Source organism: Pelodiscus sinensis, chromosome 1 (genome assembly GCF_049634645.1).
Source record: "Pelodiscus sinensis isolate JC-2024 chromosome 1, ASM4963464v1, whole genome shotgun sequence".
Classification (NCBI taxonomy): domain Eukaryota; kingdom Metazoa; phylum Chordata; order Testudines; family Trionychidae; genus Pelodiscus; species Pelodiscus sinensis.
The window spans coordinates 136,853,407-136,879,774 of record NC_134711.1 but is presented as its reverse complement, the minus strand read 5'-3'; the positions used below and the strand labels follow the sequence as shown (position 1 = coordinate 136,879,774).

Below are 26,368 nucleotides of genomic sequence, written 5' to 3'. Positions count from 1 at the left end.
TCCGCAAATGCTTTTAACGGAAAAGTTTTCCGTTAAAAGCATTTGCGGAAAAGAGTGTCTAGATTGGCACGGACGCTTTTGCGCAAAAGCACTTTTTGCAGAAAAGCATCCGTGGCCAATTTAGACGCGGTTTTGCGCAAGAAAGCCCTGATCGCCATTTTCACGATCCGGGCTTTTATGCGCAAAACAATACCGCTTTGTCTACACTGGCCCTCTTGCGCAAAAGTATTTGTGCAAGAGGGCTTTTGCCTGAACGGGAGCAGCATAGTATTTCCGCAAGAACACTGACAATCTTACATGAGATCGTCAGTGTTCTTACGGAAATTCAAGCGGCCAGTGTAGACAGCTGGCAAGTTTTTCTGCAAAAGCAGCTGCTTTTGTGGAAAAACTTGTCAGTCTAGACGCAGCCAAAATGTTTCATTCTGACAACAGTGAAATAAACCATTTGAATTTTCTGGAATATTTTTCTTTTTTGATTTGTCTGTGGGAGAATCAGTGTAAATTGTTGAAATGCTCACAGTTGACGTAATAAAAAATCTCCTGAAAAATTTTGCCACCCTATTTCTGAGTTTCCTGACTTCTCACAACTCCTCATCTCTCACCCAAGAGTGTCCTCCATGCTCTTCATTTCCTCCCTCTTCCTTCTCTTGTCTCCATCATGTTAATTCACAACTTGATGGTTTGGTTCAGTGTTTCTCAGCCAGTTGTGGGAGTACCCTTACGGATACTCGAGAGAAGTTTTAAGTTTTACAGCACTTTATTATTTTTATATTTTTTACTCTCAAAAATGTCATTGCCCTCCTGGCTACAATTAAGTTGTTTAAACAAATGAGTTGCAATGGTAGAAAAAAAATGGTGTGTCTGAAAACTCGATACTGGTGGCGGGGGGGGGTACTTATAATTTTTGTAAAGGTGTACTATATTAAAAAAGGTTGAGAAACATTGGAAGCATAGACCAGGGAAACAGGAAGGTTTTCCAGCAACTGGTGCCACATAGAAAAGATATGCTGGGGAACTGGGCACACAGCAGTAGGAAGGCAAGTCTCATGGGGAATGCATGCTGTAGCTCAGAGGTGCTTTCTAACATCAGGTGGGTTGCAGTTTTCCAGAAGACTGGCAAAGGTACTGGGAGGGTGACAGGGATTTCCCTACACCCCCTATTGGGGTGTATACCCCCCCTGAATTTCCCCAACACACACACACCCAGTTTTGTGAACTATGGTGCCATACAGTCCACCTTCACCCTCATGGGCCCTGACATGGGCCCTGACACCCCACCTTGGGCCCTGACACCCCACCTTGTAAATTCGAACACCCCCCCCCCCCATTTTAATTCCTGGGGAGGCTACTGGAGGCTGGTTTGCATGCGCTGCAAGCATTTCTGAAAGACTGGAATTTGGGTGACCTCCCCACTGTGAGTAACTTCCAAGTGTGGCAGCCTACTCTCGCTGTCTCCCAGGCTCTTGAAAGGAACCTGTACCCATTTTCAATCACTTGGAAGCTGCCATTCTGCTGACCCAAGACCGGTAGGTGTACAGCCAGCTCTTCCCTACCTTATGCCATAGGAATTCCCAAATGGTTCTTTTAATCCAGCTTTTTATTGACTTTGTGCAAGAGTTGCAGAAAAGGGATGGACCAGGCCAACCAGCTGGCCCGGAATAGCAGCAGAGACCGTGTGATCTAGTTGTGCAGACACTTCAGTGGGTCTTAGGTGGTGGGGATTTATTCCCAGCTCTGTTGCTGACATTTTGTGTGTCCTGAGACAAGTCAATACCCCTCTTTGTATCCATTTCCCCCACCCCACTCTACTTAGACTGTGTATTCTGTGGGACAGTGATTGTTTCTATGTATGTTGTCCAGTATGGGGGGGGGTCAGAGCTGTCAGGTAATACCATAATAAATCTGCAGCACGATGAAAACCAAGGTGTCATAGTTTCAAGCTATGTATGTATGCTACAACAGTGACATTGAAGCAAGTAAGAGGGAATGAAAGTTTAGGAAGAGTCTGAACAATCAGTGTTGTCCAGATTCACTATCACAAGGCTGCATGTTACTTTCCCGAATTTATAGCAAAGCCCTGATGTGTCTTTGAGGATATCCCCCCTTCCCTACCCCCTGATCCCTGGGTTGGGAGTGGGCAGGTGACCTGAGAGGAAAAAAACCAGGTTTTTAAATGTCCTATTAATGACTAGGGTTGTCCCAGGGATGGCAGCCTCCACAGAAAGGACAAAGGAGAAATAAACAGTGGAGACAGAACCCACTACAAGCTGATTCTCTGGCTGAGAGTTGAGAGACAGATGGTGTGTGAGAGAGACATTGCAAAAAGAAAAGGAATATATAGGAGAGGAACCCCAGTATCCGTTGAGGTTAGACTTCAGGCACATTGGCAGGGACTAAAGTCTATGTGGGCAAAGTTTGCATTGCTTTTGCCTTAATGTACCTGCACTGGGCATTGGAGGTCATTTGTCTGCAGGTGCTGTCAACTCAATGCCTTTCACCATCAGTTAGGTGAACTTTACAAATGTTAAAGGCAAAGAAGGAAAAAAACATAACAGGAGCAAAAGGGCTGAGTGCAGAGAGTTTATTTGTTCTGCATTTCTTTGCATAAACTCAATGACTCTAAAGGGTGTAGTTCAGAAAAATACCGTTGGGATATCAGCTGGAGGCTCCTGAGATGGAAAAGTACGCTCTAGTCTCTCCCTACAGATTGAGGAGTGGCTAAAAGAAATGGGGGAGGAAGTGGATGGAGAATGTGAGTGTGGAAAAATACTTGACTCTGCTACGTTCCTAATGGAAGCGGTGGTCTGTCGCATGCCCCATGTGTTCCATAGTGGTCCAAATCATTCCAGCTTCGCCTATACTGCAGGGCTACGTCGACACTGCAGGCTCTTTGCACAAGAACAGCTGTCTACACTACACGCACAATCTTGCACAAGTAAATTTACAGTAAAGTGTCAGAAAAACTCTTGCCTTCTTACACAAGAGTTATTACTCTTCGCACGAGGAATAAGCCCTCTTATGCAAGAGCTTGTCCACAAAAAGGCAGTGTAGACAGGCAACAGGGGTTTCTTGCGCAAGAAAGCCCTATGGCTAAAATGGCCATTAAAGCTTTCTTGCGTAAGAGAGCATCCACACTGCCATGGAGGCTTTTCCACAAAAGCACATGGCTGTGTGGATGCACACTTGCACAAGAACTTTTGCACAAGAACTGGTGCGCGAAACAGCTCTTGCGCAAAAAGCTTTCAGTGTAGACAAAGCCAAGTAGGCTGCGTCTAGACTGGCATGATTTTGCACAAATACTTTTAACAGAAAAGTTTTTCCGTTAAAAGTATTTGCGCAAGAGACCGTCTATACTGGCATGTGCCTTTCCACAAAAGATTTGCTTTTACGCAAAAGCATCCATGCCAGTGTAGACGCTGTCTTGCGCATGAAACCTCTGATGGCCATTTTAGACATGGGGCTTTTGCACAAGAAATTAACGTTGCTGTCTACACTGGCCCTCTTGAGCAAGAATACTTGCGCGAGAGGGCTTATCCGTGAACAGAAGAATCATAATATTTGCGCAAGAACCACTGATTTTGTACATTACAAAGTCAGGGTTCTTGCACAAATACTCGCGGCCAGTGTAGACAGGTGGCAAGATTATGCACAAAATCATGCCAGTCTAGACACAGCCAAGGGCTTTTGGGCAAGAAGCATTTTGTGCAAGAGTTTTTTTGCAAGCATGTGTCCAGACATTGTAATGTTAATGGATATTAAAGGGAGAAGCCAAATTACTGCTATGCTCATTGGTGTGTGTGTCCATACAAATGGGCCATATCACATGGAGCCATGCCAGAACCCACCCCCACCCCATCAGGGTATTCCTTCATCAGGAGCAGAACCCACAATCCTGTCCTTCCCAGGCAAGCACCCTATCCCCTAGGCCACGCAGGAACCCAGCCCCCACCTTGCTGTCAGAAAGCCCTTTATCCCTCCAGCCCCAGCGCTGACCCAACTCTACCCAGGACTAGAATCCACAACCTCTGTCCTTCCCAAGAGAGATTCCTATCCCCTAGGCCACACGGGAACCCTCCCCATGAACTTACTGTCAGGGCACCCTTTATCCCTCCAGCCCTGGGGATGACCCAACCCGGGACTAGAACCCACAAACCTGTGCTTCCCAGGGGGGGAGGGGGAACACGCCCTATTCCCTAGGCCATGCAGGAACCCACCCCACCATGCTGTCAGGGCACCCTTTATCCCTCCAGCCCTGGGGACGTTCCGACCAGACCCAACCCAGGACTAGAACCCACGACCCCGTGCTTCCCAGACTAGCGCACTATCCCCTAGGCCACACAGGAACCTGCCGCAGCCCCACCTTGCTGTCAGGGTGCCCTTTATCCCTCCAGCCCCGGGGACGACCCGATCCGGGACTAGAGATCATGGGCATTGGAGGCCTCCCCCCAAACTTCAATGAGGTCCACAATCTCCGCACTAGACCAGGAAGTCGCCCGCGTTTTGCAGCCCCTGGCAGGCTCCGCATGGCTGCCCACCAGAATGCCCTTGGCAAGCTCCTGGGAGCCGCCAGCCTGGTCCTGGTGGAGGGCTGGGTGGCAGCAGGTTGCTGGCTCATGCTGTGCCAGTTGCATGGTCTGCTGGTTGTGTGCTGGCAGGCTTGCAACTGGCACAGGCACTGTGGCAAGAGTCTGCCCCTTTAAGGGCTCCGGGGGTGGAGGGGGAGCAGACAAGTTTTCCTGGTTGAGCCCAGAGTGGCCACCAGAGCTCCCTGGGAAGGGCTGGAGGCCCCCTAATTCGAAATAAGTGTCTACACAGCACTTATTTCGAATTATCTATTTTGAATTTGGTGTTATTCTTTGTAGAATGAGGTTTACCTAATTCGAAATAAGGGCTCCACTTTTTCGAATTTATTTTGAAATAGTGGTTTGGCTGTGTAGATGCTATTAAATTTAATTCAAAATAACTGCTGTTATTTCGAATTAACTTTGTAGTGTAGACATACCAAAACTAAGTAAGCAGCATAAATAAAGCATCAGATTCATACAAATGTTCATCTTTGTACCTTGAATACTCTCACACCACCTACATTTCTGCTTGTGTTTTTCTCTCAGCTTCACTGTCATGCTGCTCTACAAACCAGGAATGTTATTTCCCTTTTTTCAGCTGCAAATGCCTTCTCTCTCAACCTGCCTCATCTAGCAATCCTTTCTTTGTTTCTGCTTTCATTAACAATCTCCTCACACGTCCCATCTTGAACTTATTCTATGTCTTCTAGGGGTTGTGTTATTTAGATTGTTAATCCTTCTGGGCAGGCAAAACTGTTTTATCTATATTTGTAGAAGGCTGTACAAATTTACCAAGCCCCATACATATTTTCCAGTAACAAGAACCATAATCAGCATAACAAAGAAAATCTCAAGTCAAAAGTTTTGGTGAAAGTTAGAAGGAAGAAAAAATAAGATATGGGTCATTGAGGTTATGGACTCATAGCAGTTCATACTTTGTTCTTATATAGTTTTTATTTTAAGGTCTCCAAATTTCGTAACAAATTATGTATTGGAAACTGCCTAGTGGATGATAATGTTAAGGAACAGAAAAAAGTGAGAGGTTATGGAGGTCGTTCAGGAAAAATGGTGTTGCTGAGGTCATAACATAATGAATCCATGTGCTGTGGACAACCAATACAACTACTACCTCAGGGTATGTCTCCCCTGGAATGAGGTGTAACAGTTAATCCAAACTAAGGACTTAGTTCGGATTAACTTTAAACTGCCGCCTGTAGCCACGGGCAATTCGTTCGAACTAAGGGGGATTTAAAAATGGTGGCCGGATGGGAACATACAAATAAAGCCCGGGATATTTAAATCCTGGGCTTCATTTGCAAGTCCGGTTGCCTGATTTGTCTACCTAGCTCGAACTAACAAGCTAGTGTAGACATACCCTCAGTCTTCCTTGCACATCTACAGTATCATTAGCTAATGTGACCTCTGTGGATTTCAGTATTTTTTGTGCAAAACATCTTTAAGACAGTACAGGGACCTAGTGTCAATCCCAGGAGCTGGAAGCGATGTTGTTACAGCAATTTGCTCTGACAATACATAGCTCCTTTTAATCCACAGCACTTCACAGCAGGGGAAACTGCAGCACTGCCAAGGGAAGGTCATGCAACAAGTGTGTGCCAGTGTCTGTATTAGAAATCAGTCCAGGTTTCAGAACACCGTTTGTTGTGTGGAGAAGCTTAGTGTATATGTGTGTGTGCGTGCATATGTGCGTAAGAGATTCATTAGTCACATCTGAAAAATCTGGAGACCAATGCTTGCTTATCTGAGAGCTGCACACACAGAATACACCAAAGAAGTGTTAATTATTATTAAATCCAATACTTTATTCCATATAGTTAACATTCATATATATAGTGCCAGACAATAACACACTAATACACAACAAGATTGATAATCTTGTTAGGGCACAAGACAATCTAAGAAAGTGCAGAATGGAAATTGATTAATTTGATTTTTTTCTTTAATGTAATATACTGTAAATAGCACCTTTTACTCCAAAGTACCCCCAACCCTTTATGTTCCCTTCATCTTCAGAGCACACTAACTAGTGGACACAAGCACACTGTGACCTGCAGCTGATCTAGGTAACAATTCAATGTCCACATAGAACTAACTACATGGGGTCATTTCACTGCACCCACTGGTCCCAAAAGCCCATGCCCCAACCATGTTTTGATAAAGGAAAAGTGTTTGTGGCAATATAAGGCCTACGACATAAAAGCTAAGCGGTTCTTATTTTACCCAACAAAAGGCAGAGGTGAGATGCTAGCTAGTATATGGAAGAGATAAGAAGCTTATCCAAGGACACACAATGGCTATGTCTACACTGGCATAATTTTCCGGAAATGCTTTTAACGGAAAAGTTTTCCGTTAAAAGCATTTTTGGAAAAGAGCATCTAGATTGGCAGGACGCTTTTCCGCAAAAGCACTTTTTGCGGAAAAGCGTCCATGGCCAATCTAGACGCGCTTTTCCGCAAAAAAGCCCCGATCACCATTTTCACAATCGGGGCTTTTTTGCAGAAAAGAAATCTCTGCTGTCTACACTGGCCCTTTTGCGCAAAAGTCTTTCGGAAAAAGACTTTTGCCCAAATGGAAGCAGCATGGTATTTCCGCAAAAAGCACTGATTTCTTACAGTAGGAAGTCAGTGCTTTTGCGGAAATTCGAGCGGCCAGTGTAGACAGCTGGCAAGTTTTTCCAGAAAAGCTGCTGATTTTCCGGAAAAACTGGCCAGTCTAGACACAGCCAATGAGTCCCATGGATGAACCAGGCTGAGAACTCAGGATTTTCTGACTCCTAGTCCAATTTTCATTTATCATTAACATAATTTAAGAATTTTTGAATGGGTTTAATACTGGCCATGTCTCTTTAAATGTGCTACATGAAAGTGGCTGATTCCTGCACTTCTTACTGAGCCTATGGCTAGACTGCGAGGATCTATAGGAAAAAGATATGCAATGTCGATACTTTCCGAAATTTGACCTGGACTGGAACAAGGAAAACAAGGGCTTCCGAAAGAGCGTGTTTGCTCTTCCGCAAAAAAAAGTGGAAGAGCAAATGTGTTCCTTGGACAAGGCAGAGTTTTTTCAGGATACCTCCAGTATCCTGAAACCCCCCCGCAGTCTAGCCGTACCCTGAGTGACAGGTGGTCAGCAGCTCTTAGGATTGGGAAAGGTTGTTTTCAATCTCCAAGCCAGCCAGATAAGTGATGGCTAAACTTGGGGTGTGGGGTGTGTGGAAGGTTGTGGGAGGGAGGGAGAGACCCAGAGAGAGAGAGAGAGAGAGAGATTGTGTGTTTATGCATATAATATATATATGCTGGTGTAAGATAGCAATCAAGTACTGTGAATGCTAAAGAGAAGTGAGGGGTGACAGAAAAGGAAGATAAATCCATTGACGATTGGTGTGTCAAGGAGGGTAGAGGAGATAAGGGAAGAAACATTAGGGGTAGATTTTGCTTATAGGTCCCAATTAACCATTGTATTAGGGGCCACTACCACCAGTTTATCATTGTTCCCATGATTCTTCCTGATTGCAGATGTAAAAGCATCAAACTATCAGTAGTACTTTATTAAAGATGCTCTAAGGTTAGTTATATTGGATTCCTTAAATACCTGGGATTTTTCACATCAATGTGCTTAAGGGACCATTTTACCTCTGGCATGATGCTTGAGCTACCCAGAGTTCTGCCTATAGATTAGGGAGCAGATTCTGTACTCTCCGATGCTTCACATGTCGTTCCAGTCTCTAGATCCTTTTTGAGGATGTGAGCAGGGGTGAATTCTACCCTAGGGAATGATCCATTTTGGGTAAACACTGTTGTACTCTGTTTCCCATCCCACACATACAGATTAATTCATGCATGGCTCATAAGATTATGTTCAGCATCTTTTGTTTCCAGATGTGTAGTCAACAAACTCAAAAAACATAAGAACAGCCATAAGTCTGACCAACGGTCCATCTAGCCCAGTATCCTATCTTCTGACACTGGCTAATGCCAGGTGCCCCTGAAGGAATGAACAGAACAGGCAATCATCAAATGATCCATCTCCTGTCCTCCCTCCTTCCCCTCAGCTGCAGACAAACACAGACTAGGGACACCATTGCTGCCCATCCTGGATAATAGCCATCAATGGACCTGTCCTCCATGAACGTATCTAGTTCTTTTATTAACTCTGTTAAAGGCTGGTCTTTACAACATCCTCTGGCAAGGAGTTCCACAGGTTAACTGTGCACTGTGTGAAGAAAAACTTCCTTTTCTTTGTTTTAAACCTGCTAACTATTGATTTTGTTTGGTAAGAAGAAGTTACTCACCCTGTGTAGTAACGATGGTTCTTCGAGATGTGTCCCCGTGGGTGCTCCACTCCAGGTGTCGGGTCCCGTCCCGGCGCCGCTGGTCGGAAATTTCCATAGCCGTAGCCGGGCCGGACCGCGCATGCGCGAGCGCAGCGCGCGGCGTTTGCGCCTTTGCAACGGTCCGGCCCCCCCTCGTCAGTTCCTCTCACCGCTCGGTCCCTGGAAGACAAAGCAGAGAGACCCGGAGCGGGGAGGAGAGTGGGGCGTGGAGCACCCACGGGGACACATCTCGAAGAACCATCGTTACTACACAGGGTGAGTAACTTCTTCTTCTTCTTCGAGTGGTCCCCGTGGGTGCTCCACTCCAGGTGAGTACAAAGCAGTAACCCAGAATGCGCTCCGGATCAATTATTTTCTACCGTGGACAGTACCGCAGAGGCTACAGCGGCATCTGAAGCCCACCTCTTCATTATGGCATAATGACGGGCGAAAGTTACACTAGAGGCCCAAGTAGCCGCACGGCAGATATCCGCAAGGGGAACTCCCCTTGCAAAGGCAGTGGAAGTCGCTACAGCTCGTGTAGAGTGAGCCCGAGGTAAAGCAGGAAGAGGTTTGTTCCTAATTGAGTGGCATTCCGTAATGCAGAGAGTAATTAATTTTGCAATGCGTTGAGTGGAAAGTGCTTTGCCCTTCGATCTAGGTGCCAAAGATACCAACAGTCTGTCTGTTCATCGCCATTGGCGTGTTCTGTCTATATAGAAAGAAAGCGCGCGTCGGACATCGAGCGTGTGGAACAAAGCATCCCTACTGGAGGAATGAGGTTTAGGATAAAAAGTTGGGAGAACAATAGGCTCGTTAATGTGGAAAGAAGAACAGACTTTGGGAATAAAGTCTGGGTGTAATCGCAGCATTACCGTATCTTTGGAAAAAACTGTAAAAGGAGGGCTTGCCATCAACACCCCCAGTTCACCTACCCTTCTTGCTGATGTAATTGCAAGGAGGAAGACTGTTTTCATCGTTAGAATATGTAGCGAGACCGATGTCAAGGGCTCAAAAGGTGGGTACATAATGGTATCCAACACTAAATCAAGATTCCAAGAAGGGGAAGGCGCGCTTCGTGGTGGATATAAATTTAGGAGCCCTTTCAAGAACCTCTTTGTAATTACATGAGAGAAGAGCAAGGAACCTTCTACTGGTTGATGGAAGGCACTGATGGCTGCCAAGTGCACTCTTAGAGACGATAGTGCAAGTCCAGAATTCCGTAAATAAAGGATGTAGTCCAAAACATGCTGTAGAGGAGATGAGAGAGGGTGTATGCCGTTCTGAATGCACCAGTCAGAAAACCTCCGCCACTTTGCAAGGTACGTGTTCCGCGTAGACTCTTTCCTACTGTGTAGAAGTATTGTCTTGACCTGTTCAGAACACAGGTTTTCATCCCCTTTCAACCACTGAGAAGCCACGCCGTCAAATGCAACGCCTGCAGTCTGGGGTGTAACAGCGCGCCTTGTTCCTGAGTAAGGAGATCTTGATGGGGAGGAAGAGGGTAAGGTGGTTGAATTGACATCCTGTGTAAGAATGGATACCAGGCTTGCCTGGGCCATGCTGGCGCTAGCAAAATAACAGTCGCCGCTTCTAATCTGATTTTCTCTAGTGTCCTGGAGATAAGAGCCGTGGGAGGAAACGCATACAGAAGTGCCTTTTTCCATCTGATCAGAAGCGCATCGCCGAGGGAGCCTTTGCCGAGCCCTGCCCTCGAGCAATATAGGCGACACTTCCTGTTGCTGTATGTTGCGAATAGGTCTACCAGTGGAATACCCCATCTTCGAAATATCACAGATAGTACGTCTGTCCTTATTTCCCACTCGTGATCCGTGGGGAATTGTCTGCTGAGGGAGTCTGCAATTACATTGGCGGTGCCAGGTAAGTATGATGCTGTTATGGTTACGCTGTTCTGTATGCACCAGTTCCAACACCGCACTGCTTCGGTGCATAGGGAGCGTGATCGTGCTCCTCCTTGTCTGTTGACATAATACATCGCCGCTACATTGTCCGTCAGTATCCTTACTGTGAGACCTTTGATCTGGGGAAGAAAATGTTTGCATGCGTAAAAAATTGCCCGAAGTTCCAACAGATTTATGTGCAGACGCCTCTCGCTGAGCGACCATTTGCCCTGGATTCGTTCGCTGTCCATGTGGGCCCCCCAGCCTATGAGCGAGGCATCCGATGTTATCTGTACCGATGGTTGTTGCCGATGGAATGGAACTCCCGGCAGAAGGTTTTGCGCTTTTGTCCACCACTGCAGAGATCTCTGAACATGCGGGGGTAGCCATACTAGCTTTTGAATGTCGTGCCTCATGGGGACATAAACCGTGGACAGCCAATGTTGGAGGCCCCTCAGGTGGAGGTGCGTATGAGGAACTACTGCAGTGGCCGCTGCCATATGACCCAGGAGACGAAGGCAATTGTGTACCGATACAGTCATGTTGCCGGTGAGTATGGTAACGATATCCTTGATTGCTTGAAATCTTTCTTGAGGTAAGTAAGCTCTTGCCATGCGCGAATCTAGGTTTATCCCTATAAACTTTATGAATTGCGTTGGAATAAGTGTTGAGGAGGAGGCCGAGTGATTCGAACGTTTGCTCGACTGTCGCCACCATCTGTGACGCCTCTCGCTGCGTGGCACCTTTTATTAAACAGTCGTCCAGGTATGGATATATTATCACCTGTAACCGACGCAGATGAGCTGCTACGACAGCCAAGGTTTTTGAAAACGCCCTGGGAGCTGACGCAAGACCGAATGGTAGAACCCGATACTGAAAATGATCGTGGTCTATCACAAATCGCAGAAAACGTCTGTGAGCGGGATGTATTGTGATGTGAAAATACGCATCTTGTAAATCGAGGGCAGCGAACCAATCGTTGAGATCGAGGGATGGGATTATGGAATTCAGGGTCACCATTTTGAAGCGCTGTCTGCGAAGATAACGATTCAGACCTCTTAAATCGAGAATGGGTCTCCAACCCCCCCATTTTCTTTTCCGTTAGAAAGTATCTGGAATAGAACCCTCTTCCCCTGAACTGATCGGGGACCCTCTCTATTGCTCCGATATCCAGGAGGTGATGAGCTTCCTGTCGCAAGAGATTTTCGTGAGATGGGTACCTGAAAAGGGACGGGGAGGGTGGGGTGGTGGGGGGGGATGGAAGCGAAGGGAATGGTGAAGCCGCTGTTTATGACTTCCAGTACCCATTTGTCCGATGTTATTTCGACCCATTGGTGATAGTAAGGTCGTAAGCGGTGGTGGAAAATGGGTTTTGCATGTGCAAGAATGATTGGTAGTATGCGCTTGCCCCCGACAAGGGAGTCAAACTTGCTGTTTTGAGGCGGGCGTGCCCGTCACTCTAGGTGGTGGTGGAAGCCTTCGTTGAGGGCGCTGTCTGGGTCGCGATTGGTCGAACGGGCGATTTTGCTGCCTCCGAGACTGATAATCATACCGTCTTTGGTATGGAAAATAACGACGGCGGCGGTATGGTGGTACGTACATGCCGAGGGTACGAAGTGTTGTTCTTGAATCTTTTCCAGTATGAAGCACCTCATCTGTCTTTTCTGCAAATAATTTCACCTTGTCAAACGGGAGGTCTTCTACCTTGGAGTGCAACTCCTTGGGCACTGCCGCCGTGGCGAGCCAGGAAGAGCGCCTCATGGACACTGCTGTTGCCACTCCCCGAGCTGCTGTATCCGCTATATCCATAGCTATTTGAAGATTGGCCTTTGAACATGCATAGCCCTCCTTGAGGATAGATCGTAACAGCTCCCTGTCCGCCTCTGATGATCTTTGGGACAGCTCAGTAAGCTTCGCTATACTATCGAAGCTATGATTCGCCAATAGAGCTGTATAATTCGCTATGCGAAGAAGCAATGTGGCCGATGTATAAACCTTTCGGCCAAACACGTCCAATTTCTTTGCCTCTTTATCAGCCCCCGCATTTTTCAGCTGTGGGTTCTTAGCCCTTTGGAGAGCTGCGTCAACGATCAAGGAGTTTGGTTGCGGGTGAGTAAAAAGAAATTCTGAGTCTTTAGATGCTATAAAATAGCGCTTCTCCACTGGTTTCGAAGTTGGTGGAGTCGAAGCCGGGGTATGCCAAATTTCTGTTGCTGATTGGAGGATAGCCTCGTCCATAGGAAGGGCAACCTTAGATTGTTGCTTAGGGTTTAAATTTCTCCAGAGCTTAAATTGCTTCATTGGAGTGTCTGATATCTGAACGTCTTGAGACTGGGCTACTCTCCTAAAAAGCTCTTGAAAGTCCTTTGTGTCGTCTGGGGGAGATGGATCCCCTTCAAAAACTGCATCGTCTGGGTAAGATGACGAAATATCTTTTTGAGATACAGTCCGTAATTGATCGTCCGTATCCGATATCTGTCCTTCCTAAGGCTCAGATAGGTGAACTGAAGGCGAGCGGTTTTGTTGCCGAGACGATGCCCCCTTCCAGTCTTGAATTGGAGACGATTGTCGTGCTTCATGAGGAGTATGGCAGCAGCAGTGCCGAGAACGAGTGAGGTCTTCCGTATTCGGAGGATGATCGATTGCCCCTATATTCAAAGTGGTCAGGGGACGACCTTCGCGAGGAATATCTACTGGCATACCCCCATGATAAGATCTCGGGGGGGAGTAGCTTGGTGAGCGGGATCTGTATGATGATTCCCGATGATAACAATGATACCATTCGCGATGGTCAGAATAACGAGACCTTGATCTCCATCGTGGGGAGGGCGTTGTTTGGTTATGAGAAGACGCGAGATGACTGACTCTCGGTGAATGAGAGGGAGAAATTGAAGGCTCCAGTGATGGTGAAATTGAATGCCTCGGTACTGACTTCCTAGCAGCCTTAGTCAGGACTGCAGAGGCAGGAGGAGCCTCCCTCCCTTGCACTGATAAAGAAGAACTGGCAGGGGGAGGAATAATTTGGACAGCATCATCATATTGTCTTGCTGCCCTGCCCGGCACCGTAGGCAGCTGCTCCTCCGGTGCGGCTGCGAGAGTAATGTGATCCGCCGGTGCCGACTCGGCACGGTGGGGGGCGCTCTGCCGGCCCCGTTCGCTCTGCTCCCCGGTGCCGTCTGCCAATGCGATATCCGGTGCCGGACACGGTGCCGGTTTGTCCTGGCTTAGAGTAGCCGTTTGCGGTGCCGCTCGAGTTTGCGGCTGGGCAGACTGCCCTTGTGGCGGTGCCGACCGTTGTGAGTCAATCGCGCTCTCAGCGGGGCGCAGAGCCGGTGCCGATAACATGCGGCTTGATATTATCGCCTGCGGCTTATGCGACCTCTCTGGTTGTCTTGCCGCCCCGGAGGCACCCGGCTTATGTCCCTGAGCAACTCGGGACAGCGAAGGAGGCGGGAGGGAGCGTGTAGGGGAAGCTCTCTTCTTTTTTGACCCCATTGCCGCTGGGGATTTTGATCTCTTTCCTTGCCCTCCGGGAGACTCTGAGACCTGCTGCTCAGAAGGCTGTAACGCCTTATCGCAGAGAAGCAGCTTCAAACGCATATCCCTTTCTCTGCGTGCCCTGGGAGTCAATTTTGCGCAATGAGTGCATTTTTGTGGCACATGCGCTTCGCCTAAACATCTTACACAGGCTTCATGCCCGTCAGGTGCCGGCATGGCTTCCTTGCAATGAACACACCGTTTAAACCCCGGTGACCCAGGCATAATGTTGTCTTTCCTCTTTTTCTTTCTTCTTTCTTTCTTTCTTCTTTTTTTTTTTTTTTTTTAAATCTAACTATTATTATCCAATTCGACTAACTATCTCTTTTTTTGTTTTTTCTTTTTAGGACAGCTCCTGTCTGAGGAGACAAGCGGCGTTCCGCCAGCAACCACTGGCGGCTGAGAGGAACTGACGAGGGGGGGCCGGACCGTTGCAAAGGCGCGAACGCCGCGCGCTACGCTCGCGCATGCGCGGTCCGGCCCGGCTACGGCTATGGAAATTTCCGACCAGCGGCGCTGGGACGGGACCCGACACCTGGAGTGGAGCACCCACGGGGACCACTCGAAGAAGAACCCCTAATTCTTGTGTTATGGGAACAAGTAAATAACATTTCCTTATAACGTCTCAGAGGAGTAGCCATGTTAGTCTGTAACTTTAAAAACAACAAGGTGTCCTATTGCACCTTAGAGACTCACAAAATATATATAGTATCATGAGCCTTCATGGGCAAAACCCACTTCTTCAGAAGAGCTGGAGTGGGGAAAAAATGGGAACCCAGAACATATAACAGAAAAAGGAGAGAAAAAATGCCTGGCAATTTTTCTAATGCCAGTGCTAATGAGACTGAGTGGTCTGGAAGTGTCCCATACTTTGCTTTTGATGTGAATGAGGTATTAAATGTATGTAAGACTGGTTTTACATTTCTGTAAATACTTATAAGTGTTGTAAGCAAGACGCAAGCTGGCTGCGTCTAGACTGGGAAGTTTTTCTGCAAAAGCAGTTGCTTTTGCGGAAAAAACTTGCCAGCTGTCTACACTGGCAGCTTGATTTTGCGTAAAAGCACTGACGTTCTACTGTCTGAAATCAGTGCTTCTTGCGCAAATGCTTTGACGTTCCCGTTCGGGCAAAAGCCCTTTTCCAGAAATGCTTTTGTGCAAAAGAGCCAGTGTAGACAGCTGAAAACTCTTTTGCGCAAAAAAGCCCCGATGGGGAAAATGGCGATCGGGGTTTTCTTGTGCAAAACTACGCCTAGATTGGCATGGATGCTTTTCCGCAAAAAGTGCTTTTGTGGAAAAGCGTCCGTGCCAATCTAGACGCTCTTTTCCGCAAATGCTTTTAATGGAAAAACTTTGCGGAAAATCATGCCAGTCTAGACGTAGCCAAGGGCTGCGTCTAGACTGCCATTATTTTGCGCAAAATCTTGCCACCTGTTTACACTGGCCGTGAATATTTGCACAAGAACACTGTCTTTGTAATGTACAAAATCAGTGGTTCCTGCGCAAATACTCTGACGCTTCTGCTCAGGGATAAGCCCTCTTGCGCAAGTATTCTTGTGCAAGAGGGCCAGTGTAGACAGCAACATTAATTTCTTGCACAAGAAAGCCCGATGACTAAAATGGCCGATGACTACACTGGCACGGATGCTTTTGCGCAAAAGCAAATCTTTTTAAAAGTATCTTTTAAAAAGTATCTTTAAAAGTATCTGGAGAAGGTCCAGAGAAGAACAATAAAAATGATGAAAGGTCTAAAAAACATGACCTATGAGAAAAGACAGAAATAATTGGGTTTCTTTAGTTTGGAAAAGAGAAGACTGAGAGGAAACATTTGACTAGGAGGGTGGTGAAGCGCTGAAATGGGTTATCTATGAAATGGGTGGTGGAATCTCCATCCCTAGAGGTTTTTAAGTCCTGGCTTGACAAAGCCCTGGCAAAGATGATTTAGCTGCGGTTGGTCCTGTTTTTAGAAAGGGGTTGGATTCAATGACCTCCTGAAGTCTCCTTCAACCCCGTGGCTACGTCTCTACTGCAGACTTCTTCCACAAAAGCTTATGCTAATGAAGCGAGGAGTAGAATAACGACACACATCATTTGCATAATTAATTAGCAGCCATTTTGCACAAGAGGCTTTTGCGCAAAAAAGAGCTGTGAAGATGGCTCCTTTTTGCTCAAACCCCCTTCTTGCATAACAGCCATTCTTCCTGAAAAAGTGAACAAAAGCCTCTTGCACAAAAACAGCTGCTAATTAATTATGCAAATGAAGTGTGGCAATAGTTTACTCTGTGCTTCATTTGCATAAGATTTTGCAGAAGAAGGCTGTAATATAGACATAGCCCATGATTCTATAACATGATAACAGCTTTCAAATACTTAAAAGGGTGTTATAATAAGGAGAGAGATAAATTATTGTCCTTAACCTCTGATGATAGGACAAGAAGCAAGGGAGGTTTAGGTTGGACATTAGAAAAAACCATCCTCTTAACTGTTAGGATGGTTGAGCACTGGAATAAATTGCCTACAGAAAATGTGGAATCTCCATCATTGGGGATATTTAAGAGCATGTAAGGTAAACATCTATCAGGGAGGATCTACACAGTGCTTGATCCTCTTGGGAGTGCAGGGGATTGGACTTAGTGACCTCTCGAGGTTACTTCCTGTTCTAGTATTCTATGATTCTATGCTTTCTACACAACAGCCATGATTTTACAGACATATTCCCCCCTAGTCTCCTCTTTTCTAAACTGAAAAGTCTCAGTTTTATTAATCTCTCTTCACATGGTAGGTGTTCCATATCCTTAATCATTTTAGTTGCCCTTTTTTGAATTTTTTCCAATGCAGAGATATCTGTTTTGAGACGAAGTGACGACATATGTGTGCTGTATTCAAGATATGGGTGTACTGTGGGTTTATATAGAGTCAATACCATTTTTCTGTGCCTTATTCTCTATCCCTTTTTTAATGATTCCTATCACTCTGTTTCCTTTATTGACTGGCGGTGCACATTGAGTGGATGTTTTCAAAGAACTATCCACAATGACTCCAAGATCTCTCCCTTGAGTAGTAATAGATAAATTAATCCCCGTCATTTTATAAGTATAATTAGGATTATGTTTTCCAATATGTATTGCTTTGCATTTACCAACATTTAAATTCATTTCCCGTTTTGTTCACTCAGTCAGCTAGTTTCATAAGATCCTTTTGAAGCTCTTCACAGTGTGCTTTAGACCTAACTATTTTAAGTAATTTAGTATCATTTGCAAGTTTTGCCACCTCACTGTTTACCCTTTTCTCCTGATCATTTATGAATATGTTGAATAGAATTGATCCTAGTGCAGACCTCTGCAGGACATCAGTAGTTACTTTTCTGCATTCTGAAAACTGACCATTTAAGTCCTCTCTTTTGTTTTCTATCTTTTAACCAGTTATCAGTTCATGAGAGGACCTTCCCTCTTATAGAATACTAAAACTGGTATAATAGAATACTAGAATTGGAAGGAACCCCGAGAGATCATCAAATCCAGTTCCCTGCCCTCTTTGCAGGACCAAGCACTATCTAGATCCATGGTCCCCAACATGGTGCTCGCGGGCACCATGGCGCCCGCGGGGGCATTTGCATGCCCCCGCCAGGTGCTCGGGGCTGGCCTGGCCCCGGGCACATGGCGTGGCACTTGCGGGGAGCATTGGCGGGGCGCCCCCAGGCGCGCGCAAGTGTCCCCGCCCCCGGCGGGCGAACGGCCACGCCCCCAGGCCCCCGACAACCTCAAAAGGTTGGGGAGCACTGACCTAGATCATCCCTGGCAGATATCTATTCAACCCGCTCTTACACATGATACAACATTGTGACTTTTTTTTTTGTGCAACAAAAAGCAAATGCATCTGTAGGTCACATTAGCAGAGGCACAGCATGTAAGTCATGGGAGGTGAAAGTACTGTTCTACTTAGTGCTGGTTAGCCCTAAGATGGAGTGCTGTGTCATATTATGGTTACCAATGTACAGAAAGGATGTAGAAAACCTGGAAAAGATCTAGAAGTGAGCAACAACTCACTTGGAGGGACAGAATGCACACCATGGCTGCGTCTAGACTGGCAAGTTTTTCCACAAAAGCACCTGCTTTTGCGCAAATCCTTGCCAGCTATCTACACTGGCCGCTTCAATTTCCACAAGAACACTGACTTCCTACTGTCTGAAATCAGTGCTTCTTACAGAAATGCTATGCTGCTCCCATTCGGGCAAAAGCCCTCTTGTGCAAATGCTTTTGCACAAGAGGGCCAGTGTAGACAACGCGGTATTGTTTTGTGCAAAAAAGCCCCGACCGCGAAAACAGCGATCAGGGCTTTCTTGCGCAAAACCACATCTAGATTGGCACAGACGCTTTTCCGCAAAAAGTGCTTTTGCGGAAAAGCATCTGTGCCAATCTAGATGCTCTTTTCGCAAATGCTTTTAACGGAAAACTTTTCCATTAAAAGCATTTGCGGAAAGTCATGCCAGTCTAGACGTAGCCCATAAGAGCAAAAACTGAAGGAACTGGGTATGTTTAGTTTGGAAAAGAGGAGATTTAGAGGAACATGATAGATGTCTTCAAATTGAAAGGCTGCCATGAAAAAGATGGATATGAGTTGTTCTTTCTGGCCACAGAGGGCAGCACTACACCATAGCAGATTCAGATTAATTCTCAGGAAAAACTTCCTGACTATAAGAACAATAGGTCAATGGCACAGGCTGCCTAGCAAAGCTGTGGAAGTGCCTTCACTGGCGGTTTTCCAAAGGAGACTGGACAGCCCGCTCTCTTGGATGGTTTAGCCACAACAAATCCTGCATTTTGTCAGTGGGTTAGACTATATCACCCTTGCATTTCTTTTTAATCCTATGGTTGTCTGATTCCATGATCATATAGATGTTGTATCATGAAATGCAATTGTTTTGTGATGATGAATAACAATCCTGGAGAGACTAGTCAGATCTAGCCCTCTAGATAATTTAGAGCTTTCTTTCTGCTTCCTGGGCCTGCTGCCATAACATGATCCCATCCTCACCCCACTGTTTATTATTTAAAGTATGTCTTTGCTTTGTAAAGAAAGAGCCTACATATAAATGTCACCTTCCTACTCAGCTGGTCTGTCCTCAGTGTTTATCAGAGTCACAGATATTTCCTCTAGAGACTACAATAAGATTAATTTTGCTTACCACTGCCAGTCTTGCAAGCCAACTCAGCAATGAAAGAGTGCACTAGATTTATATTGGTTGAATATAATCAGCATCAATTAATTTCCAGTTGCACAAAATGCTCGTCTTCAGATTCTCACCACAGTTAAGCCTGAGAATTGTTGTATAGAAGTCTAACTAAGGCTATCATTTGAAGACAGCAGGATTGCACAGCCGCATCTGGCCTGCCGAATCTTTATTTACTGGTGATAGGGCCTGCACAAGAAATAACCCAGCATGCCTCTCATATCTCAAGTTGAGCTTGCAGTGTTGACAGTTAGAAAAACAACAACACTTTACCCAGGCACAGGAAATCTGGAGTCATAAGAGCAGATAAGTAGTTTATTCAAGGGCCAGAACTTTGAAATGCCTGTGGTCAGAAACAAGATTATGTACAGTCTGTAACACAGAATGAAAGTCCTTTCTTTCCTGGCCATGTCTTCATGGGGAAAAAGAAACTCGTGTTCTTAGCTTGAGTTAAGTAACACACTAAATACCTAAAGACAAGCCAGGTTTTGTTTCACATGAGTTAGCAGGTAGTGTTAAAGGCCAGGCTTTCCCCCAAAGTCTTTAATTTGACCTGGTAACTCATCTGAAAAGTAAATACCTGAGTTCAGAATGCACCATTTTCTTTGTGAAAACAAAGCCTCAATGATTGCAGATCAAGTTTTGATTTGGAAATAATGCAAACTTAATTTTCTAACCAGTAGCATTAGAAACACAGTCTGGAATATGAAAATCCATCTATGTGCTTTTTTTATATCCTACATAATAAGACACTTTAAGCACTTCCGGTTCTCAAAGTATTGTCCAAACATTACAGTACCTGCCTTTACAAAGGCAACAGTTAAAAAACACAGTGATATCTGAGATTATCACTTTTATCCCTGGGATTTAGAACTGGAGACTGGTAACAAGGGGTAGTCAATTGGCAAATAAGAATTTTAAATGATGTGTATTCTAGTTACTCTTTAACCACACAAACCCACAATTATTAAAGAAGGATTGTCCATGCTTTACAGATGGGAAGCCAAAAGATGGACAGGTTAAGCAACTTGCCCAAGGAAAAAATAATCCTTTGGTGGCAGAGTTATGATTAATATCATTAATATCTAACACTTGAATATAACATCCTAGGCAAGTCTAGGTCTTTCTACAGCAAATAAACAAATAGTCCCTGCCTGAAAGAATTAATGATCTACATCAAGAAGATTAAAATCCAGCCCACTGTCCATCAGCTATGTTGCCTAAGGAAAATAAGCAAAAATTGGGCTTGGAAGTAGGATTCCCCTAGGATTAAAAATCTGGGCAAGCAATTTCCATCTCTAATTTGTACTAAAAGGTGATGTCATGCATTATTGTGTGCGCTCCTTGATCTGCAAAAAAAAAAAAAAAAAAGAGCTAGAACTCTTGCCAGATAGTTGGTGTCATGATCCGCAATAGAGCTGAGTTGAGAAAGGCAATGGAACTATTTTGAGGAAGATTTTAATATTTCAAAATTTCACCAAAATTTGTTGAAACTCTCCCTAGCGTGCAGGGAGCAATCTGTGGTCAGCACCTCTGAGATAGGTGGGATAAGATGAGAAGGAGGATAAGAGTGCATGTAAGTGTGTGTGACTATGTGGCTGCATCTAGACTGGCATGATTTTGCGCAAAATCTTGCCGCCTGTCTACACTGGCCACGAGTATTTGCACAAGAACACTGACTTTGTAATGTACAAAAATCAGTGGTTCTTGCGCAAATACTCTGACGCTCCCACTCAGGGATAAGCCCTCTTGTGCAAGAGGCCAGTGTAGACAGGCAACGTTAATTTCTTGCGCAAGAAAGCCTGATGGCTAAAATGGCCATCGGAGCTTTCTTGCGCAAGATAGTGTCTACACTGGCACGGATGCTTTTGTGCAAAAGCAAATCTTTTGCACAAAGGCACATGCCAGTATAGACGCTCTCTTGCGCAAATACTTTTAATGGAAAAACTTTTCCGTTAAAAGTATTCGCGCAAAGTCATGCCAGTCTAGACGCAGCCTGTGTGTATGTGTTGCGTGCCCCCTGCTGGCATGAATCATCTCTGCTCCACTCTGTGCCTTGGTCCCTAGTCTGCCCTGGAGCAGCCCACATGGAAGACATCCTTAGAGTCACAGGTCCAGACACCTGGCTCCCCAACCAGCTGCTGGGTGGGCAAGACGGCTGGACATCAGGAAGGTTTTGAAATCTGCCTGGCGAATAGGGATGCAGTTTCCATCAGCCACTCAGCCAGCTCTCCAGGATCTGTTTTGGTTTTCCAAAGAAACGAAGTTGTATTGGAATTTCCCTGCCCAGGTTAATTTTAGGTGAGATAGGGCAAATAACTTCAGCTGCATATGCTGTCAGAGAAAGGCTGAGCTGCAAGGTGCTGAGTGCCCTCAACTTCCTCTGGAGTCCATTTATTGCTGAATACTCCTCATTTCAGAACCAGGCCCTAAGTCAAGGCACTTCCGAGGGTTTCTCAGGGCTGTTCTCGCTAGCTGCTAATCTGTTAATCGGGGGCCTGCTGGTGCTACTGTGGAATGTGTCCCTGTTGGAATATACACATATGTACTGCATAGACCAACCACTGTAGCTCTCTGGCCCCTTATGGATTTTGCATCTGGAGAAGCCTGTTCCTTGAATTAACTGCTGTAAACTTTGCAGAACTGTGATGAAGGAAAATTAAATCTACTGTGATTTGATTTTCTGAGCTGGGCAGGGGGCCAGAAATGCTGGCTAGGCCAGAAATAGGCTTTTAGAGAATGAATTAGCTAATCCAGTACATCTTCTGGGAGGCTAAATAAGTACCACTTGGCTGCCATTCTCCAGACTGAACAAGATACCTCCAGAACTATTACAGAAACAATAACCACAGCCTTTTACAGCTTGATTGATGGATCCATAACTAATAGGTAGTGGGGAAGGCATTATAACAACTCATGGATCAGCACATAGGGTGACCTATAAAACACACTTACCAATAGGTTAACCAGTGCAAGATTATACTTCACCCAGGGCACTGACAGGTCAAATTTTAAACCTCTCATGTTGTGTGGCTTCTACCATGTCCCATGGGAGATCCTAGTCTCAGCTAGGGCCATTGGAACAGCTGAGAGCCTCCAAAGTCAGCCCCCCAGGGACTGGAGTAGGAGGGGATTAGGAGTAGGAGTAAGATTTCACTAGGATCTTTTCCATAGTGCTTGTGTGTAGCATAGAAGCTGCCTTCACATGAAAAATAATGCAGAACACAATTGTCAGCATATTGTTTTAAACCCACAAAAAGGTTCATGGGTGGTTAAATTTCTACTTAACCTTAACTCGCTCACCCCATCACACACAACAGGAGTTGGTGGGGCAGCTGTAGACTGAAGTACTTTTCCGATCATAATTCCGATCAAATGTTTGCACAAGTGCAACTTTAACTTCCTGATTGGGCCTCACACCAGGAGAGAAAGTGGTTTATGATCCCAAGCACCCGTGCTCTGATTGTTTCTGTAAAAAGAAAACATAGGTCAGTTCCTAATTGCCAGCTACAGCAAGATAGAATCTGAGTTCACGAGGTTTATGCTTACAGCATTCAGCAGACTGGCTGCTGGTAGTGCCAAACCTGTCCGTAGCACAGTGCAGCAGTGCTGGTATTCCTGCTCATGCCCCAGTGCTGTGTCCTTCCTAATAACAACAGGTAGAGAATCAGGCTGTTCCCTCCTCACTCCCCCCACCACTTTTGTCATTGTGCTGGCTAAGGCACATTGTAGGTTCCCCACTCTCTAATAGTAGCCTCCCCTAACCTAATCCCTGTGCCATGGGACAGGTGTGGACACGTTCCCTTTTCTCTCTACACACTTGCATGGGCTGAAATCTAGCTCCAGTTGGCAAGGCAAAGTAGTCTGGGGCAGGGGGACAAGGAGGAAGATTAAGGATTCTTGGCCCGTAAGTCCAGGGATCCTGATCTGGGAGGAGGATTTCCAAGCCATAGAACAGGGACATCTGTGAATTTTGTTGGGGAGACCATGAAAGTTTTGCAATTGATGGGAAGTGATACTAAGGCCTCTTTTCCCTTCTCCACTCCTTACCATCCCCTACACACTTTAGGCTGTGTCTGGACTGGCATGATTTTGCAGAAATACTTTTAACGGAAAAAACTTTTCCGTTAAAAGTATTTCCGCAAAAGAGCATCTAGATTGACAAGTGCTTTTGCGCAAAAGCATCTGTGCCCAGTCTAGACACAATTTTGCACAAGAAAGCCCCGATCGTCATTTCAGCCATCGGGGCTTTTTTGCGGAAAACAGTTCTTCCCTGTCTACACGGCCCTCTTGCGAAAGTATTCTTGCGCAAGAGGGCTTTTTCCCCCGAGTGGGAGTGTGAAAGTATTGAAGCACTGATTTTGTACATTACAAAGTCAGTGCTCTTGCGCAAATTCAAGCAGCCCGTGTAGACAGCTGGCAAGGTTTTGCGGAAAAGCACTTGCTTTTGTGCAAAATCTTGCCAGTCTAGACGCACCCTTTACTGTATATGCAGAAGGAAGAGAGATTCCAGGACTCATTGAAAGGGGACTATCAATAATCCTCCAGTTGGGGATGGAGAAGAGAAGAGTATTGGAGGTCTGATGGGGGCTGGTCTTTGAGATGCACATGCTACTCCTGGGGGAATTCACCAAACAACTGAAAATTCTGCATTAAAGTTTAAAAATTCTGATCACAATATTTTAAATTTCCGCATAGCTTATTTGTCAAAATAACAGACTATAATAACTTCAGTTTGAATAATTTTGGTAATTTACCTCCAAGTACCTGTCAACCAGTATGACAACAATACAGATAACAGATAACAGGAGCAGAGAGTTAAAGAAACCCCAATGACAATACAGTTCTAATTGGGCACTGCTAGAGGGGGCTGCATAGAGTCCCCAGAGACAAGATACCTGCATTTTCTCCAGCCCAGAGCTCAGATGTGGGGCATTCCCTGCTTTACACACCCACACTCCCATTTCCCTAGTGCCCAATCATGAAGCATCCCCAGAACCCAGACACCTGCACCCTCTTTCCCCCAGAGTCCAGCTGTAGAGTGCCCCCCTGGCCCAAACATTTACACCCACAGAGCTGGTAAATGTGTGGTGTTGCACTTCCTTTCTCAGTGCCAGAGCTGGGTCTCCCAGGACCTCTCCTGTCATCAGGATCAAGCTGGGTAGCTAAAACTTGCAGTGTCTTCCTTGCAGCTGGACTTGGTACTTTGTTCATGATGAGCCTGGTTCTGCAGAGCCCAGCTGCCACTAGTGGCAGTTAGCAGCTCCAATTCTGTGGGGTAACATGGAATTCTTAAACTGAAAAAACAACAAATGGTCTGGCAGCACTTTATAGACTAACAAATAATGTAGATGGAATCATGAGCTTTCGTGGGCACAGCCCTTCTTCAGATGACCGGAGTTCTGAGTTTAGGATGTGCAGACCCAAAATAAATAGGGGAAAAGGGGGGGGGGGGAGGAAAAAAAGGAAGGGTACAGGAAGCAAGGCGCAAAGGATATGAAAATATCAAAGGGGGAAATAAGTAGAATTCTTAGGCTATGTCTACACAGCAGCATTATTTTGGAATAACTGACATTATTCCAAAATAACCTTGTCCATGTCTACACTACAAGCAGTTATATATTGACATAATGATGAAATAATGTTGGGCTGGAGGACTTCTTACTCTGACTCCTATAACCCTCATTTTATGAGAAGTAAGGGAAGTCAGAGGAAGAGCACTCTAACCCGGACTTCCTGATGTGTAGACAGAGCCCAAAGCTGAAATAAGCTATTTCATCTTAAGCTACACAATTGACGTAGCTCAAGTTGCACAACTTACTTTGGCTTTAGCCCTGCTGTGTAGATGTGCCCTTTGTGCCTGCGATGGGGCCGCTCCACTGCCCCGCACTCCGGCCGCGCTGTCCCCAGCATCCTGGGGAGAAGTGGCTGCCCTGCTCCAGCCCTGACAGTGCTCCACCTGCTCCGCCGCGGCTGGGGGCTGGGAGAGGCAGCCCTGCGCCCCGTGCCGGAGCCCTGCGGGACCCGAGGGGCAGGGGAAGACACGGCATGGGTGCACTGGCCTCTGCCGAGACCGCGCATGCCTGGGATGGCCGGCGGGGCTGGCCCGGACCAGAGGCATCCGGGAATAGGAGAGGGGGAGTGGCCAAGGACGCTGACGTGGCCCCCCCCCCCCTTCATGTTGGACGTGCCGGCAGCAGGACATTTAAAAGAGGCGCCGCTGCCGGGAGAAGAGGGTGCCGAGAGGAGAGCAAGGGGTGACCCTGAACCACAGAAAGCACAGGGAAGGTAGGAAGAGACCCAGGGGGGTTGGTGCGTTACAGGTCGGAACCCCCACCAACTGGAACTGGGATTCTGTCCCAGTCCTTAGGGCCCTGGGTCCGGGCTTGGAGTGAGGGAGGGCCCGAGCTCCCCTACCTTCCCCTGGTGGCTAGCCCAAAAGTCAGTCAGGAGGCGGATGATTTCAGGATGGTACGTCGTCAGACTGTCGGCGGTGTGGGTGGCAAGGAGCACACGGAGAGGGTTTGGATCGGTGTGATGCTGAGCGGGGCGTGCACTGTTGGACCCCTGGCGAGGCAGTCCACACGCCTTCTGACAGTGCCCTACAAATCCATCGATATCCACAGCACATTTGGCAGATGTGGATACCAATTTTGTATCTAGAATCCTGCAAATTTACAGATATCTGCTTTAGATCCTCAGGTATCCACTTCCACAGATGTGGATGTAGATGTGTGGCTCATTTTGGTAGATACAGATGCGGATGCTGACACAAATTTTGTATCTGCGCAGGGCTGAAGGAATTCTG

General features: G+C 46.2%; 1 long non-coding RNA gene across 1 annotated transcript in view; it reads right to left on the bottom strand.

Annotated features, from left to right (window-relative positions):
- LOC142819037 (uncharacterized) overlaps window positions 1–26,368 on the bottom strand; it is a 43,371-nt gene that overhangs the window by 1,039 nt on the left and 15,964 nt on the right. The window contains exon 2 of the long non-coding RNA XR_012896727.1: window positions 22,864–23,029. This is a non-coding gene — a long non-coding RNA (uncharacterized LOC142819037). The remainder of the gene's footprint in view (window positions 1–22,863; window positions 23,030–26,368) is intronic.